This window comes from Rhagoletis pomonella, unplaced genomic scaffold, assembly GCF_013731165.1.
Source record: "Rhagoletis pomonella isolate Grant_MI unplaced genomic scaffold, Rhpom_1.0 Rhpom_scaffold_00008, whole genome shotgun sequence".
In the NCBI taxonomy this organism is placed as follows: domain Eukaryota; kingdom Metazoa; phylum Arthropoda; class Insecta; order Diptera; family Tephritidae; genus Rhagoletis; species Rhagoletis pomonella.
The window spans coordinates 9,107,965-9,125,008 of record NW_023458562.1 but is presented as its reverse complement, the minus strand read 5'-3'; the positions used below and the strand labels follow the sequence as shown (position 1 = coordinate 9,125,008).

At 33.2% G+C, this 17,044-nt stretch overlaps 1 protein-coding gene and 1 long non-coding RNA gene across 4 annotated transcripts in view; one reads left to right on the top strand and one right to left on the bottom strand.

The window, feature by feature from the left end:
* The window catches only part of LOC118744143, a 363,604-nt gene that overhangs the window by 255,397 nt on the left and 91,163 nt on the right, over window positions 1-17,044 (bottom strand). The gene's annotated exons all lie outside the window — the stretch shown is intronic.
* On the top strand, window positions 1,808-16,981 carry LOC118744149. 2 transcript variants are annotated; one of them, XR_004993510.1, is made up of 2 exons: window positions 1,808-2,177; window positions 16,848-16,981. It is a non-coding gene; the product is annotated as an uncharacterized LOC118744149 (long non-coding RNA). The 2 variants fall into 2 exon arrangements; XR_004993509.1 differs by lacking the exon at window positions 1,808-2,177 and adding an exon at window positions 15,843-16,012.

Below are 17,044 nucleotides of genomic sequence, written 5' to 3'. Positions count from 1 at the left end.
GAACAAACCAGAAGATAAGAATATTGTAGACTGTAAATGGATATTTACGATAAAACAAAATGAATTGGGTGAACCAATTAAGTATAAGGCAAGGCTTGTTGCGCGTGGTTTCACGCAGGAATACTTAATTGACTATGATGAAACGTTTGCGCCAGTCGCTAGAATTCCCAGCTCGGTGTATTTATATTCTTGATAAAGGTGATATTTCAAACAATATATATGTTTGAATACGATTTAGTTATTTCAAATAAAAATATTGATACAATGAATGCTTTCAAATCCTATCTGATGGGAAAGTTTAGAATGACTGACCTATTAGAAATCAAATGTTTTATCGGTATAAAAGTTGATAGAAGTGAAGATCAGATAAGTCTAAGCCAATCCGGATATATACAAAATGTTTTAAAAAAATTTAAATGGATGACTGTAACCCAATAAACTCACCTCTTCCTAGTAAACTAAATTATGAAGCATTAAATTCAGATCAAAATTGTGATGCTCCATGTCGCAGCTTAATTGGGTGCTTAATGTATATAATGCTATGCACAAGACCAGATATCAGCATATCTGTAAATTTGTTAAGTCGGTATAGTCAAAAGAATAATCAAGAGTTGTGGCAATGTTTAAAGAAAGTTTTAAGATACCTTAAGGGGACTGTTGACTTAAAACTAACTTTTAAGAAAAATAAGAACTTTAATGATCTCTTAAGTGGCTATGTCGATTCAGATTGGGGTGGAAGTATGAGTGATAGAAGAAGTACTACAGGATATTTATTCAAGATGTATGAATCAAATTTAATTTGTTGGAATACAAGAAAACAGAGTTCTGTGGCAGCTTCATCCACTGAAGCAGAATATATGGCCTTGTTTGAAGCAGTCATAGAAGCACTATGGCTGAAATCTTTATTAGAAAGTTTAAAAATGGAACTTAAAGAGCCAATAAAGTTATATGAAGATAACCAGGGTTGTATTAGTATAGCGAATAACCCTTCTTGTCACAAACGGTCTAAGCATATAGACATAAAATATCATTTTTCTAGGGAACAGGTCGAAAATAATCTTATTAAAGTTTTGTATATTCCCACAGATAAGCAGATTGCGGATATCTTGACAAAGCCTCTTCCTGCTGCACGCTTTATGGATCTGAGAAGTCAAATGGGGCTGACTGTATAATCATCTGGCTGACGCATGAAGAGAATACTAACTAACTGGATGGATTTTTTTTTTTATTGACTAATATGAATTTTAATATTATATTCTATTAACCTAAATTTTTTTTTTTGTCTGGTCTGATTAGGTTTTTCTGGGTTTTCCTAATCCTCGCAACAAATGTTGGACCATTATGCACCCCAGATATAAACAGAAAACCGACTTGTCACAAATCTTTATTTTATTTTAAAAGAGTTTAAGAGTAGATTTATCTTAAGTATTGAATTAACTATTACTATTTATTTTGCTATGAGTGTTGTAATTTTGAGGAGGTGTGTTGAAAAGTACATGGCAACCCATGCATAAGAAGATCTGTCTGAGAAGGGTGGCAAGGGTGGTGCATGTGAAGCCATGTTAAAACGAATGTTCAATAACATTGTATGACGCAATTCTCTGAATTTTATATGCAAAATTACACCATTCATATATGTACTTTTATATACATGCTGTATAAATGCACATATGTATTCTGTTAAGTTTTGAATTAAAAAGAACAGTTTATTTTATTCATTCTGTAAACGTTTTGGAAAGGACAAGTCGCGTTTTAAGAAGAAAAGAAGAAAGATTGAAAATTAAAAATTCTTATAATAAAAAATTGGAAAAGTGTTTTGTTAGTGGAAAAAGGACTTGTTAAATAAAGAAGAAATTGTAGATCGTTGTTGATACGGTCTGTGCTGTTCTGGGTCTGCTGGTGAATGCTTGTTGAATTCTTGTTCATCCTGGTGGTTGGTGCTGCTGCTGTTGGGTAGAGGAGAGGAAGGCTTGGTGTTGTCCTGTGGCTGTGGACGCTGGATTATTCAACAAAAATTGAGGGAGCTACAGTATTACGCCGCCTTCGAACGGCTAATGGATTTTATGAGAAGCTGTTTCATGGCAGAATTACACTCGGTGATTTGCCATTGCCTGCCGAGAAGCGACCGGGGTTAAGAAAAAAAGCATATGATATTGCGAATTTTCTCCAAATAAAGAGTGCGTGATAGTTTTTTTTTGTATGGGAAAAAATGCGGAAGAGCGTCAGTAAAAAACTCTCAAAAATCAACGCTAGCTTATAGCCACTTATAACTTTCAATAAAATTGAGTGACCTACAAAACTGCATATTAAAAAAAAATCTAAAAAATTTTGTTTAAAAGTTGAAAATTTTAGTGAAAATTTACCGAATCTTCCAAAATTTTGTAAAAATTTGTGTCATTTGATGCAATATGCACTATATTTCTATTAAAAACTAACTATTATTACGAAAAAACATTGCAAACGTTAAAAAAAATAAACACTTTACGGAGACTAACAGCCGTATTCTAATAAAGTCACGAACCTTAGGTCATCACTTCTGAGATTTCTACCGCACCTCAAAATTTTCTACTGGTACAAATATGCCGCTACAACAAAATTTTTTAAGATTTTCTTAATTTTTTAACACTTAAAATCGAGTTGTTGTGCCACATCTCAAGTAGCACGCTGGTGCATAACTTGGTGTAAATTTGTGGATTTTGGCACAATTAACCAAATTTACACCAGTGTGCTACTTGAGATTTTGCAGCGCACTAGAAATCACAAAAGTGATTACCATATTTTGTGACTCTGTTAGAATAGAGGGGTAATTCTGGTGGATGTATGTGTTTACTAATCTCCAATCGAATATGAATACAACAAAATGGACACTTTTGAAATGGCTTGTTTGCATAGATTAATTAATTTGCGGAAAATGACAGCAATGCGACGTAATTGTGTTTTTGCATTCAAATCCGAGAAAACTTCTCAAATTCAGAACATCTTTTCCTCTACCGCGCATGAGCCATTTTGTAGATCGATTTGCTACTATATTGTCATGACACTTCATTGACATTCACATTTGCGTTGCAAGTGGCGAGCAATGACAATAAACGCACTCAGGAAGTTATTTACTATTGCCAGTTGTGCATTTTTGGCACAAGTTCAAATAGCATCTGATAGCTGCCATCCTATACAAACTCACAAAAAAGAATGAAATTTTAATAAAAAATACCGCTTAGCAGAGTGTCCAGATTTGGCGATTTCGCGCCAATTTGGCGATTTTTCTTGGATATTTGCGCGTAAAAATTTAGGAAATCGCCATTGGCGATTTTTGAAGACCTTTTCCCTTCAAATAAATTTTTTCCAATTATAAAAATATACAAAACCTAGTTTTCCACGATAAATTTACAGAAGAGGCTAATGAACTGCGTGATAAACTTGACTTAAGAAGCATATTAAAAGACTGTCAAAATTGTTTAATCACCCATCCAAGAACTTTTGAAACGATAACCTAGTCTATTAAATACTTTTAAAAAAGCTTTGATTTTGCCACCAGAAAAGTGTGTGAATCACAAGAGGGCGAGTTTCAGGGACCTGCCAATTCACTATTCGACTTTGAAGGAAAGAAAAGCAGTTTAAATCTTTTAACTTGCCCAAGGAATAACTTTTCTCAGAACCATTCCATTCGACTCTGAATAATTTTGGATAATTTCTTACGGAGTGGAAACCGCAACATACAATAAAATGTTTGGAAATATAAGTAAATTTATATTATTATCCTTTCCGCACTCTCATGCTCTGTTGAGCGCATTTTTTCCGTAATGAATTCAATAAAAACTAAGATTCGAAATAGGATGAGGTTGGAAAGCCTTAATTCAATAGTTCGAATAAAGTGTTATATGAAGGCTAATAGTTTCTGCTGCAAAACGTTTCCAATATCAAACAATATGTTATCAAGGTTGAATAGCTCAATATGTGACAACAACAGAAATGTAAATGATTCAGACACTATAAGTGATTTTGAAGAAATTGTGGAAATAGCTGATCTGGCCTTATTATAGGTTTTTATTTGATTTTTTAGCGCCGAGCTCATAAAAGCGGATTGTGCGATTAATCAATTAATATCTATGAGTTAAATATAATAAATTTAATAATTGCGCAGTCCTATTGTAAAATATTTTTAAATAGTATGCGTATTTTTAAAGAAAATTGTTTGTACATTACTACTACTTAAATGATTTGTGTTATTTATTATTACGCTCTGAAGGTGTTATATTCGTTTTTGGTTTTAAAGACTATATTATAACAATATCTCATCTTTAAAACAAAAGATTTGTTAAATCGATTTCATGAATTTTATTTTAAAGAAAAAATTGGCAATTTTTGGCAATTTTTTTTCAGAAATTGCGCTTTTTATTATTATTATTACCTCCCTTTTTCTAGCTCGGGATGTATCTATGTAATATTGATGCGCCTAAAAGATGCAGCGATTTCTATTCTCAAGTTACATACCTGAATGGAAATTATAATAGCGAGGTTTTAGTTTTTTAAACTATAATTGTATTTTTAAACAATCTGGACACCCTGCCGCTCAGTGATTTCATTCCAATTGCGATTTACATTAAATGCCAGTCGTTTGTTATCTCGCCGACGACTACATATCAAAATTACACGTTTGTCAGAAAATGCGAAAAACTATTCTTAGCACATGCTAATCATATGGGCAAGGGAGACTTTACCTTAGGGGTTTTCAAAAAATGATAACAAAAATTTGCTCCAGCTTTTACTGAAAGGTAAATAAAAGCTCTGTGTACATTTTTGGCGCATAATTTCAAAAATGCCTAGGAAGATGATCTAGAAATTCGACTAGCCAAAGCAATAACACTAGTAGCGTTGTACCGATACAAGTAACTACGAGTAAGTACTCGACACTTTCTTCAAGTACTGAGTACTTTTTGTACTCGAATCCTTCCCGCAAGTACTTTGGTGGCTATCGAGTACTCGGTTAAAGTATTTACTTGCTTTTCTACCTATTCAGGATTTTGGTTGTGACAATATATGAATGACACTATAGTGTTTTGGCAACACGTTCATACCTTAAGTTGTATCCTACCTTCACTTGTATGAAGCAAATAAAATATATAGCGGTAACGCTGAGCAGTTGGAGAATCGGACTTCGACAGCGCGTTAAAAGGTGCAGCTGGCTGAAGGAATAAAGGAACTGTCAATGCTGCAGGTACTAATCAAATTTTCAGGTTTTCGAAAAATTTTGGCCCAAAGTACTCGATCAAGCTCTTCGCTACTCTTTTGTTAAGTTTCGGTTGGAAAGTACTCGAATTGTTTCTTTTTTCTTCCTAAGACATCGCATTTGTCGCGGCAGCAGAAAACGCAACGTTCTTATTTAACTTATCAAACTTTTTTAATAAGTATGTAAAAATACATACAGACATGCACAGGCCCTTGAATTTATATAATCATTTCCGAAATTTTTATATTAGATCTACGGAATGTTATAATGAATTCGATACGAGTAAGTATAGAGTACTTCTCTCCGATGCATTTGTGGCATCGATATTTTTAAAGAGTACAGGAATCGAGTACATGGCGGTATCGGAAGAACACTAAACACGAGTCGATAAAAGTATTATGCCGCAGATCTTTTTTTTCAATATGAGCAACAGAAAAATTATTTTTAAAGCAGGCATAAAAATTACCCGAAAAGGAATAAGGAAGAGTAGACCAAGTGTTGCCGTTGTGCGACTAAAAGGGTCAACCTTTTCCAAAATTATGTGCCACTTTTGTTCCCTTTTTCTGAGATTATTATAGGAAATTTTAACAAAACCATGCTACTAAAAACCTTTCCTCCCGTAAATATCAAAAAAGCAGCACTTAAAACGTTTCCTCTTGCAGCAATTTGTTTAAAACCCTGTATGGAATTGTGCTGTTATGGCTACATGTGTATGATTATTTTATGTAAACAACGATCTTTTGGTTTAGAATAAATAACTATTTAGTTACAACATATTACAGTAAAACTTCAGAAAACAACAACAAATGTCATTAATTATAATCAGATAACAAGTACAATCGTCTTTTAATAACACGGTGTCACACTAATCATGAACTTTTTAAGTGACCTAGTACAGGTCGTAGAGCTGGTCGAGTAATTGAGGAAAGTGCGCTTTAAATTTTTGTAACACCTTCGAATTCTCGACTTATTCTTAAAAAACCATTTTTCATGACTTTCCGCAATAAACAGTTTTAGCCCGGTTAGTCTTTACCCAATTTTAAGTTTTTATACGGATTTGGAAAGAATAATATATGTGCTATTTTAAGAAATAATAAGTTTTGTGAGCACATTGTAAATGTGTGGACAATTTTTGGAACAAGTTTACGCAAATTATATTCAACAATTTTTATTGAGCTTGAGGCCGTTGTTAATGAAAAACTATTGATAGCTATTTCGGAAATCGCCACATTTTCCTCATCAGACTTCTTTCTGTAGGATCCGAAGCGACGATCCCACTGACTCAGCCAGTTGCCTACGCACTGTGCTAAGTTAGCCTTGTAAATTATCGTTGCTTTTTTCCCACTTTTTCATTTGCTAAGCCAACACAATCAAGCGCAGCTATTCCGCTACGATTTACACTTGATCATGTGGTTATTGGTTTTGTTGGTTTTTGTTAATAATTCTATTTTTAGAATTTATAACTTTTAGGTGTGCTCGTCCTTAAGTTATTTGTTTTTGTTATTTTATGGCCTTATAACAATTATATTCAACAATTTTTATTGAACTCGAGGCGGTTTTTAAAGAAAAACTTCTTGTGGAAAAGCAACAATAATTTGAAAAAAATGGTAGAAAAGATAGCTATTTCGGAAATTACCACATTTTCCTCATCAGACTTCTTTCAGTAGGATTCGAACCGACGATCCCACTGACTCAGCCAGTTGCCTACGCACTGTGCTAAGTTAGCCTTGTAAATTATCGTTGCTTTCTTTGCTAAGCCAACACAATCAAGCGCAGCTATTCCGCTACGATTTAAACTTGATCATGTGGTTGTTGGTTTTTGTAAATAATTCTATTTTTAGAATGTTTAACTTTTAGATGTGCTCGTCCTTAAGTTATTTGTTTTTGTTATTTTATGGCCTTATAACAATTAAATTCAACAATTTTTATTGAGCTCGAGGCCGTTTTTAATGAAAAACTTATTGTGGAAAAGCAACAATAATTTCAAAAAATGATAGAAGTGATAGCTATTTCGGAAATCACCACATTTTCCTCATCAGACTTCTTTCAGTAGGATTCGAACCGACGATTCCACTGACTCAGCCAGTTGCCTACGCACTGTGCTAAGTTCGCCTTGTAAATTATCGTTGCTTTTTCGCACTTTTTCATTTGTTAAGCAACACAATCAATCAAGTGTGAATTGCAGCGGAATAGCTGCGCTTGATTGTGTTGGCTTAGCAAATGAAAAAGTGGGGAAAAAGCAACGATAATTTACAATGCTAACTTAGCACAGTGCCTAGGCAACTGGCTGAGTCAGTGGGATCGTCGGTTCGAATCCTACTGAAAGAAGTCTGATGAGGAAAAATGTGGTGATTCCCGAAATAGCTATCACTTCTACCATTTTTTCAAATTATTGTTGCTTTTCCACAATAAGTTTTTCATTAAAAACGGCCTCGAGCTCAATAAAAATTGTTGAATATAATTGTTATAAGGCCATAAAATAACAAAAACGAATATTAAAGGTTTTGTAAAAGTGTTCTTACACGATATGTATTTGCATCCGTAAAAGTGACTTTTTCAATACATATGTAATAGCGTATGTCTGTCAAATTCACAGTCTTTATCATATACATATGTAATACTCCTATATTGGCAGTAAGAGCTAGTACCGTCCGAAAACACTACAGTACAGATATATCAATAAACACGTACGAAAGAAAAGGAACACATACGTTTTTAAATAAACATGTATACAACACACCCTGCAAAAAATTTTACGACTAATCTCTAAGGAGAGTATTCCGAGATTACTCTCAGTCGGGTACAATTGGGCATTAATTAGTCGCAACTAGGCTTATACGGGTACTAATGGAGGTCAATTAGTCTCGACTCATCCCTTATGGGTATAATTGGAGATCAATTAGTCCCCAACTCATCTCTAACGATTTAATGATATGTATGTACGCTCTTAGTCAATGAAATTTCATGTGCGGCGTTGGCACACAGAGAGAGTATTCGCCTAACAAAACTGAGCATCCGGGTTCGAATCTCAGCTGGCGCAAATTTTTATACCCGAGCGCACTTGTGCACAAGAGTATATTAATTTTGTTCACATAACCATAATTGCCAACTCGGTGCTTTAAGCACTAGATTTAGTGCTTTTTGAAAATTAAAACGCCTAAAAAAATTATTTAGTGCCTAGTGCCTTTTTTAGTGCTTTTTTCTGAACTAAAATTACTTCGATATAGTTAAGACCTGAAATAATTTTTAAATATTTAAAGCTGTACTGAGTTGACAAAAATCTACAAATTTAAATGCACTTAAATACAACCATGATTGATAAAAAGCTGACCTTGCAAACCCACCTTGTTCAATTCTATTCGCCTTGAAAATGCTAGTAGACATGCGAGTAAGTTAAGTATTTCTTTTTTTCTTTTCAAATTATTTGTAAAATTTTTATTTTTGTACCACCCGAGTAAAACACATCATTTCTTGGTGCTGAATCCAAATCTGGCCGCACAATTGCTATAGCACTAGAATTTTGAGATATCCTAACCTCAACGTGCCAAAATCCCGGTTTTTGGCGATATTTGAGGGTATATAATGAAAACATAAATTTTTTTGCTCATTTCTACTTAGGGCATGGTTTTCGTTGGTTGGGATTCGATTTTTCTTTCATGAGATATATCAGTTTTAATGCGCAGTACTTCGGTATTAAGTCGTAAGCATGAGTCATTATAGGATGTGGCTTTGCAATCGTTATGAGCGAAAAAGTTTTGTTTATTGATTTATGTATGCAATCTTGTAAATATTGTTAAATTTTTGTTTTTGTTAAATACATACAAACTGTTATGAAAAAAGCATTCATTGATTCAAAACCATTTGGTGCTTTTAGTGTGGCAAAACCAAGTTTTTGGTGCTTTTTCAAAATGAAAAGTTGGCAACACTGCACATAACGGTTGTTTGTAACAGCCAAAACGAATCGAGATAGATATAGACAAATGTATACATAAATGCTCAGAATGAATAGAGAAATCGATTAAGCCATGTCTGTCTGTCCGTCCGTCCGTGTACACGATAACTCGAGCAAAAATTGAGATATCTCAACGAAATTTAGTATGTAGGTTTCTGTTAATCCAAGGTAGGTTGGTATTGAAAATGGGCGAAATCGGACTTCTTGGCCTTGGTGCAGCATACTAAATGGCCGAAAATTGGAAAAATGGGACAATAACCACGCCCACATCCCATATAACGGTAATTTTCGGAAATACGAAAACTGCGATATTTTAGTAACTACTGAAGATAATTCACTCAAAATTGATATTTACAATAATTTTCAGACGAAAAATAAGAATATTATAAATTTTTGGGAAATGGGCGTATCCACGCCCACTTATGGTTACATGTGTATATCTTGGTAACCGCTGTACCAATTTCTTCCAAACTTGGCACAGTTGTTGGCCTTAGTATAGCATACGAAATGACCGAAAATTTTTAAAATCGGACAATAACCGCCCACATCCCATATAACGGTAATTTTGAGAAATACAAAATCTTCGATAAATCAGTAAATATTAAAGCTTATTTACTCAAAAATTTATGCTTGCAACAATTCTTTTCCAAGAAATACGTTTATGGTAAAATTTTGGAAAATGGACGTGGCACCGCCCACTTATGATCACATATATGTATATCGGTAACCGTTCTACCAATTTGTATCAAACTCGGTATTTTTATTGTGCTTGCCACATAAAAGCAAAACGTTGAAAATTATTGAAATCGGACTAAAATTACGGCCGCTTTTCATATAACGGTAAATTTCAGAAATGCTTGAAACTGCAATATTTCGAAATATAAGGACGCTAATTTACTCAAAATTGATACACCCCGGCTTACCATCTAGCGGTAGCTTTCGGAAAGGTGAAAATCCATATATTTAATACTTGCGCCGGGTATTTAATGTTCGGCTCCACCCGAACTTAGACTTTCTTACTTGTTATTTTTATTTTTTAAAAGTGACTAGTCGCTTTTTATACCCTTTCGGGTATAAAGGTGAACAATAAGTCTATTCATAGGACGTGCTCGAACAAAAGCGATCAGTTCATTCCATATAAAGAGATCAAAATTGGTATTAGTCGCATGCTCCTTTGCGATTGCTCCCGGAGACATCCCGGATTAGTCTCATTTTTTGCAGGGCGTATACAAAAACGGCACTCAATTACACAATACATTGACAAAAACGATACTAGACTCTCTCGGTTTGATTTCGGAATGCTTACACATTGAGAAGTTAGCTTACTGCCAATATAGAAGTATTACATATATGGTCTTTATTTAACAATTTTAAAATACGATCTTTGAAAACGAAATATACTAAACTCAGGTAATGCTACCTATGTATCTAGGGTGGCCAGATGCGCTGATTTAATCAGTACATGTGCTGATGTTTTTCTACTGTACTGATTTTCAAGAGCCCGAAATCAGTAGATACGCAAAATCTACTGATTTTTTGAGTTTGTACTGATTTTTACATTTACACCCCTATTCTGCAACTCTTTCGTATTCGGATTTTGCTACGAATCGTAGAAATAGTATGCTGCAATCCGAATCGTATTTTCGAACTTTCGAAATTCGTAACAATGGCATGCCTAATAACTAACGAGTAAGTTTTTTCCGTAATTTTGTACGAAAACAATTCTGTGTCGGAAGCGAAATAAAAGATGTAAATCGATGTGTGTTTGCAAGATATATTGGTGGTGTTCATTTAAACAGATAAATTTGCCTTTCGCATATACGTATATTTTTATCCACTGCTTTATATAAAGGACCAAAACAAAATCTTTGTTGCCCTTTATCGAGAAACTTGGGTCTGGTTTAGTTATTTGTACAATTATTTTCGGTTGTTGTGTCCAAACGCATAACCCGAATCCAAAAACTTTAACATACACGTGTAATCAAAGGATTCACATTTTATTTAAGATAAATTTCCTTATTAATAAACTCGGTTTGCACTATGTACTTTATTGCAAATTTCTTCCCCGCAACACAGAACGGAGAATTCTACTTAGTAAGGGTTATAATTCCTAAGCGCGGCCGAAGACAGAAGCAAGCGCAACAGGTGGTGGACCTAACAAAGTGCATGTTTTCAATGGCTTGGAAGAAGCTGTTATTGCATTAACTGGATTGAGAAACAGAGCTTCAGGCATAGGAGTTCTGGCTTGTGGTTCAACAATTCAATCAGAAGCTGACATAGGTGCGTCCATGGTGACTATGCCCGACAGCTCCGCATACCTTTGTGAATCCATTGCCATAGCGCCCTCTTACTCTGCTGCTATAGTTTTAAATGCATCAGAACCCATAATTTTCCTCAAAATATGTAAAAATTAACAAATTTTACAATAAACAAACACATGGTGTGTGTTTTTTTATTTCTTTTCCACTTTGTTTTCCTTCATTCAGCTATCTTCGAAAAACAACTGATAGCTGGCAATGCTGAACATGTTTCCGCAAGGGTTGCAGCATGTGGATTTTTCGTTTTTCGTAGCGTAGCTACGAATTACGAATTACGAAAATTCGGGTTCCAGAATAAGGGGGTTAATAAATACTTTTGTAAATTGGTGTAATTAACATTTACTTGAGGTTTACATGTTCAAAACAATGGTTTTTGACAACTCATACGTGTGAGCAGATTGAAAGCATTAATTAAATTTAAACCATTATTAAAAAGGTATCAGCTTGCAGTTGTTTCGTTTCCTAGGATTTCGCAAAATAAGAAACTGTTTGGATTCAACCCAACCCGATTTGCAATCACGATTTGCAGGTTTTACAGGATTTACAGGAAAAGCTGGTTTCGCCATTAATAAATCTTATGAAAGGTGGTGGTGAGTTAATCATATATTAAGTACACTGAGAAGATGACAATAAGAGATAATCTTTTGATTATAATTAAACATCCACTGAGAAATCTGCTGTCAGTATTTCAAACTTAAGACGACTACTGCTACGGTGCAATGTAAGTTCTAAAAATTTGGTAAAAGTGCAAACTACCGACTCTTGGATATGATATATGTAGCTTTACTTTGATTTTTGATGTTCGACCACCTGTAATTTTACTTGCACATACACATTTAACACTATTGAATTTTATTCGTACTCCAAAATTCGTTTAGCGATAATTCGGTAATATACCTTTTAGTCAACATTTTAATGTGAAATGCTGTATTTAATAAGCACGCCAACTAAATATGTTTTAAATTTGTCAAATATGCAAACAGGTTCTGACTCGAGCTCGTCTTCTACTGAAACTGAATGGGCTAAATTTTTTTTTTTTAATTTTCACAATTTTTATAAATTTTCTAGAAAGTTTGAGACTTCAACTCACATGTCTTTTGTTATAGATTTAACTATATTTTTATAAAAAATTTAAATTAAGTAAGGAAAGATAAAATTTTCAAAACCTGTCAATACATTTTACTACTATTTTCCTGAGCATAGCTGTACATACATACGTAATACCTTTGATTTGTTTTAAAGTAATGAATTTTTATCTTGATAATGCTACATGTATTTAAAAGTCTATTGGTTATTTTTTGTTAAATTAATGCGCTATTTTATTGTTGTGGTTATGTTGTTATATTGTTAATAATAAAAAATACGCTTAAAAATGAGCTGACTTTTTTGGCTTTGTACTGATTTTTGATCCCAACTGTACTGATTATGTCACTATAATATCTGGCCACCCTATATGTGTCAGATGAAAATAGAAACATTTCTATTTCGTATATACATACGTGCATCTGCTGATTGAATCAATTGAGTGTGCATTCTCATTTTTTTCGTTTCAAAAGTGTGATTGTTTGATTTAAAAAGTTTAACAACCCTCTTGAGATTGGTTACAAATTGTAAACACAGAATATGTAGTGTGTTATGAAATGGTTGACATCCATTCACATAGAGAATGTGAATGAAAAAAAACTCAATTATGTATGATTCTACGTTTATGGGAATGCAATCTGTCATTATCTATTGTTGTATTTGTTGTATCTATTTGTTGTATCAGGGTTGAGATTTTTGTACTCAAAATGTGAAACCGGAAGATTGCCATCTCCCTTAAAATAAGTAAACAAATAAATATTTGGTGCTAAAATATTTTTCTAAGTATTTGGCCGAGCTTCTGCTCAACCTTGAGGTATGAGTTCTGTTGTTCTGGCACAAATGGAGACACCTATGTACATATTTAAGGCTCACTCAGAATACCAAATGATTTTATAAGAAGAGTTTTCAAGGCAGAAATATACTCGAAGGTTTGCCATTGCGTGCCGAAGGACGACTGCTATTTTGGTTATGATCTGACCAGATATTTAACCATGGTCCTATGGAGTGGAAGTACGCACATGTAATCACTCTGCTACGGCGTATCAAGAAAATGCAAAACCGCGTAATTGCATAAATTATTTTCTAGAGAGTAAAATCACCCATATTTCAAAATGGTTCTCTTTTTTATAAAGCAAACGTATTTCTGGGTAGTATATTTCAGGACAAATTGATAAGAATTGAGCCAATAACTTTTGTGAGCAAATCCAATTTTTGGCAAGAAATGTCAGTTACGAGGTTTTGCAGAATGACGATACGTGGTTTTGTACTTTAAACGACGATATGTAAGTATACATATTAGATTATTTGTTCCCAAAATGCATGAAAACTAGCAAACCAAGACCCCTCTTCCCACTGGTGGTTACATAATACTTGAATAGCCCCTTAATTAACATGTGCTTGGTTTATGCACGCACGGCCAGTTAAACAGGCATGTCTGAATCGATTTCCTTCATCATTCTTAGTAATTTGATGTGCATTTTTATTGTTATGTATTGCAAACAGACATTTTATGAACTAAATATGTTCTAAAATCTCTGTACACAAGTGCACTTATTTTTAACAGTTTCCAGTTAATGTAATATTAATCAAAACAGCTTTTATTTATTTTATGTATTATGTGATTTCTGGAATACAAAAAAGGGCTGTGACTGGGTTTATGTAATTTGAAATTGTATTGATGATTACTAATAATAATAGAAAGGCGCTTACATATCGATGGCCCTCTGCAATAACGACACAACTCAAAATTTCATATATTTCAGTAGAGCCAATTAAAGATTTTTTGTTTCGTAATTTAGCAATAATATGTCTTGGAACATAATTATTCCGGATTATTTGCAGTCATACTGTAAGCTTTCAAATTATGTCTTTTTCTAAAGCTGAAATTTTGAATTGTGCCATTATTGCAGAGGACCATCGACTTATGGTAGTGTTTGGCCGAGCTACTCCTCCGATTGTGGCATGCGCCTTGATGTTGTCGCACAAAGGGGAGGGACCTACAGTTTTACGCCGACTCCTGCCGGGGCCCGACCAATATTACAATAAACATTTTCTTTTTTTATGTTGGCCGGAACTGGGCTCGAACCCTCACCCTGCGGAATGGTAGTGCGCACTTCTAACTACTACACCACAGCGATCGCTTAATTAATTTTAATCATTAATCGCGATTAACCATTTATTCGTTAATTTTTAATCATTCATAGACTAACATTTTGTCGACAATACTCGCATAAGATAGTCCCAAATTTTAACAAAAGAGAAAAGTTATTTTCTTCAAAACTTTTGAATGACGTCTTGACTGAACTTACTAATTCGGAATTTCTACTATTACTTATAGAGTAGGCTATTAATAAAGTCTGGGTAATGAAAAAAAAATTGTTTATTATATGTTCCATAAATATTAGGAGACTTTTATTGTTTAATTTATTTTTATAGGATGTACAGCAATTTTCTAAAAAGGTCTCTTAATAGATTAGTTCATGAAAATTATTCCAAACGAAAACTTAAAATTGATAAAAGTATCTTAACTAAATTTAACTAATTTATATTAGAAGTTTTAAGTTTATCCCACTGTAAGTGTGAAATCAGTTGCTATGTGTTTCCATGATACAAAAAACCACTTGACAATTAAGCATATTGTAAAATTTCATGCTACCATAGCAAAAATTTTATTATTAATTTTTCGTTAGTTTAAAAACATTTTATTCTTAGAAACGAAAATTTTACCAAGCAAAATGTCTTTTGTTTTTTAAATAAATGAGGCTAATGCTCAATAAGTTGATAATTGTTGTTCTCATTTGCATACTTCACACCAACTCCAATATTGAACAGTGAACTATATTTTAATTTTACCCAAATACGCAGAGAAAATGATTCAGGTAAAACCCATGTATTCAAACCAAATTGTAAAACAAACATTTTTGAAACAATTTTACTTCATACAAAATTCAAAATACACTACTTGTATAACATACTTTAAAACGTAATCTTCGCAAAATAAGAACGAACAGTATATCATATTTTGTCTTTCGACTGAGGAGAACATTTGAAATGAAAAAATTACGCCAAAAATGTGCCGTGAAACGTTTTAGAATATTGTTCCTACAAATTGTAGTGCGACAAAATTTCCAACCAGAAAAGTAAAACGAAACACTTTTAAAATAAAAATGAAAATTTCGTTTCAGTCAATTAAACATGAGAATGGTTTAAAACGAAAACGTTTAGTATTAGAATTTTCAAAGCTACTTATAAAACTGAACTACTTTTCATCTGTTTGCATTATTTGTCGGAAAAATTTTGTGCTGATGATTCAAGCTACATTCATACATATGTATATACATAGCAAAAATGCGGAAATATGATATCGTTACGCCACTTAATGAAAGGAACGTTGCTGATACGGTACCCTTTTTTGATTAGAGAAAAGCTTTGGTAAGACTTTTTTATTTATTTATTTATTTATTTATTTATCATCAGTGAATACTTATTTTCATACTGACTACTAAGAAACTATCTAACTACTAATTATTATTAAGGTAGCTTAAGAGGATATTATTTAATATCCCTCCAGAAAGTGAGAGGTCAATATCAATAACTCGATTGATTTGATTAAGCTCACTAAGAGCTCGACTGATAGGAGCATTTATGGCATAATTAGATTTAACTCTATACAAATAGAATATGTCGAAGTGACGCAAGTTCCTAGTAGGGATATTGAGAGGTATCCTACTTAGAATATCAGGACAGTCCATATCTCCAGTTATGACTTTTATTATGAAGGAACAAGAGAGATATTTTCTTCTATTATCAAGTGATTCTAATCTTAAGAGTAGACATCGCGAGGTATAAGAAGGCAAAGGTTGTGTGAAATTTAAAGATCGCAGTGCAAATTTAATAAAAATCTTTTGAATACGCTCGATTCTATTTATATATGATACCTGGGCAGGCCGCCAGATAAAGGCAGCATATTCTAAACGGGACCTAACAAAGGCAATAAACAATTTCTTATGTGTATACGGATCCAAGAAATCTGAGCTGTTTCGACGAACGAATGCTAACATAGAGTAAGAATTTGCCACTATAAAATTTATGTGGCTTGCAAACGTGAGTTTTGAGTCAAAATATACTCCTAAATCTTTAACCGTGTTCACCGTCTTCAGTTGAGAACCCGCAATAGAATAAGTAGTATTTACAGTAACTTGCTTACAAAAACAAATTCTAATCGGTTGTTTAATAATAATTGTAAATTTTTCTATTTATATTACAGCATCTAACCAGCGTTAATCAAAATTATCAAGGCCCATGGAGGAAAAGTCAAAATATGTACATATCTTTCAGTTATTGTCTGCTTGTGTACATATATCAATAAATGTATGACAATGTATAGATTTAAATATCAAATGACTTTGTGTTTTAATCAAAATAGAAATTCAAAATCATATTTGAAAACGCATATTTTGGTAT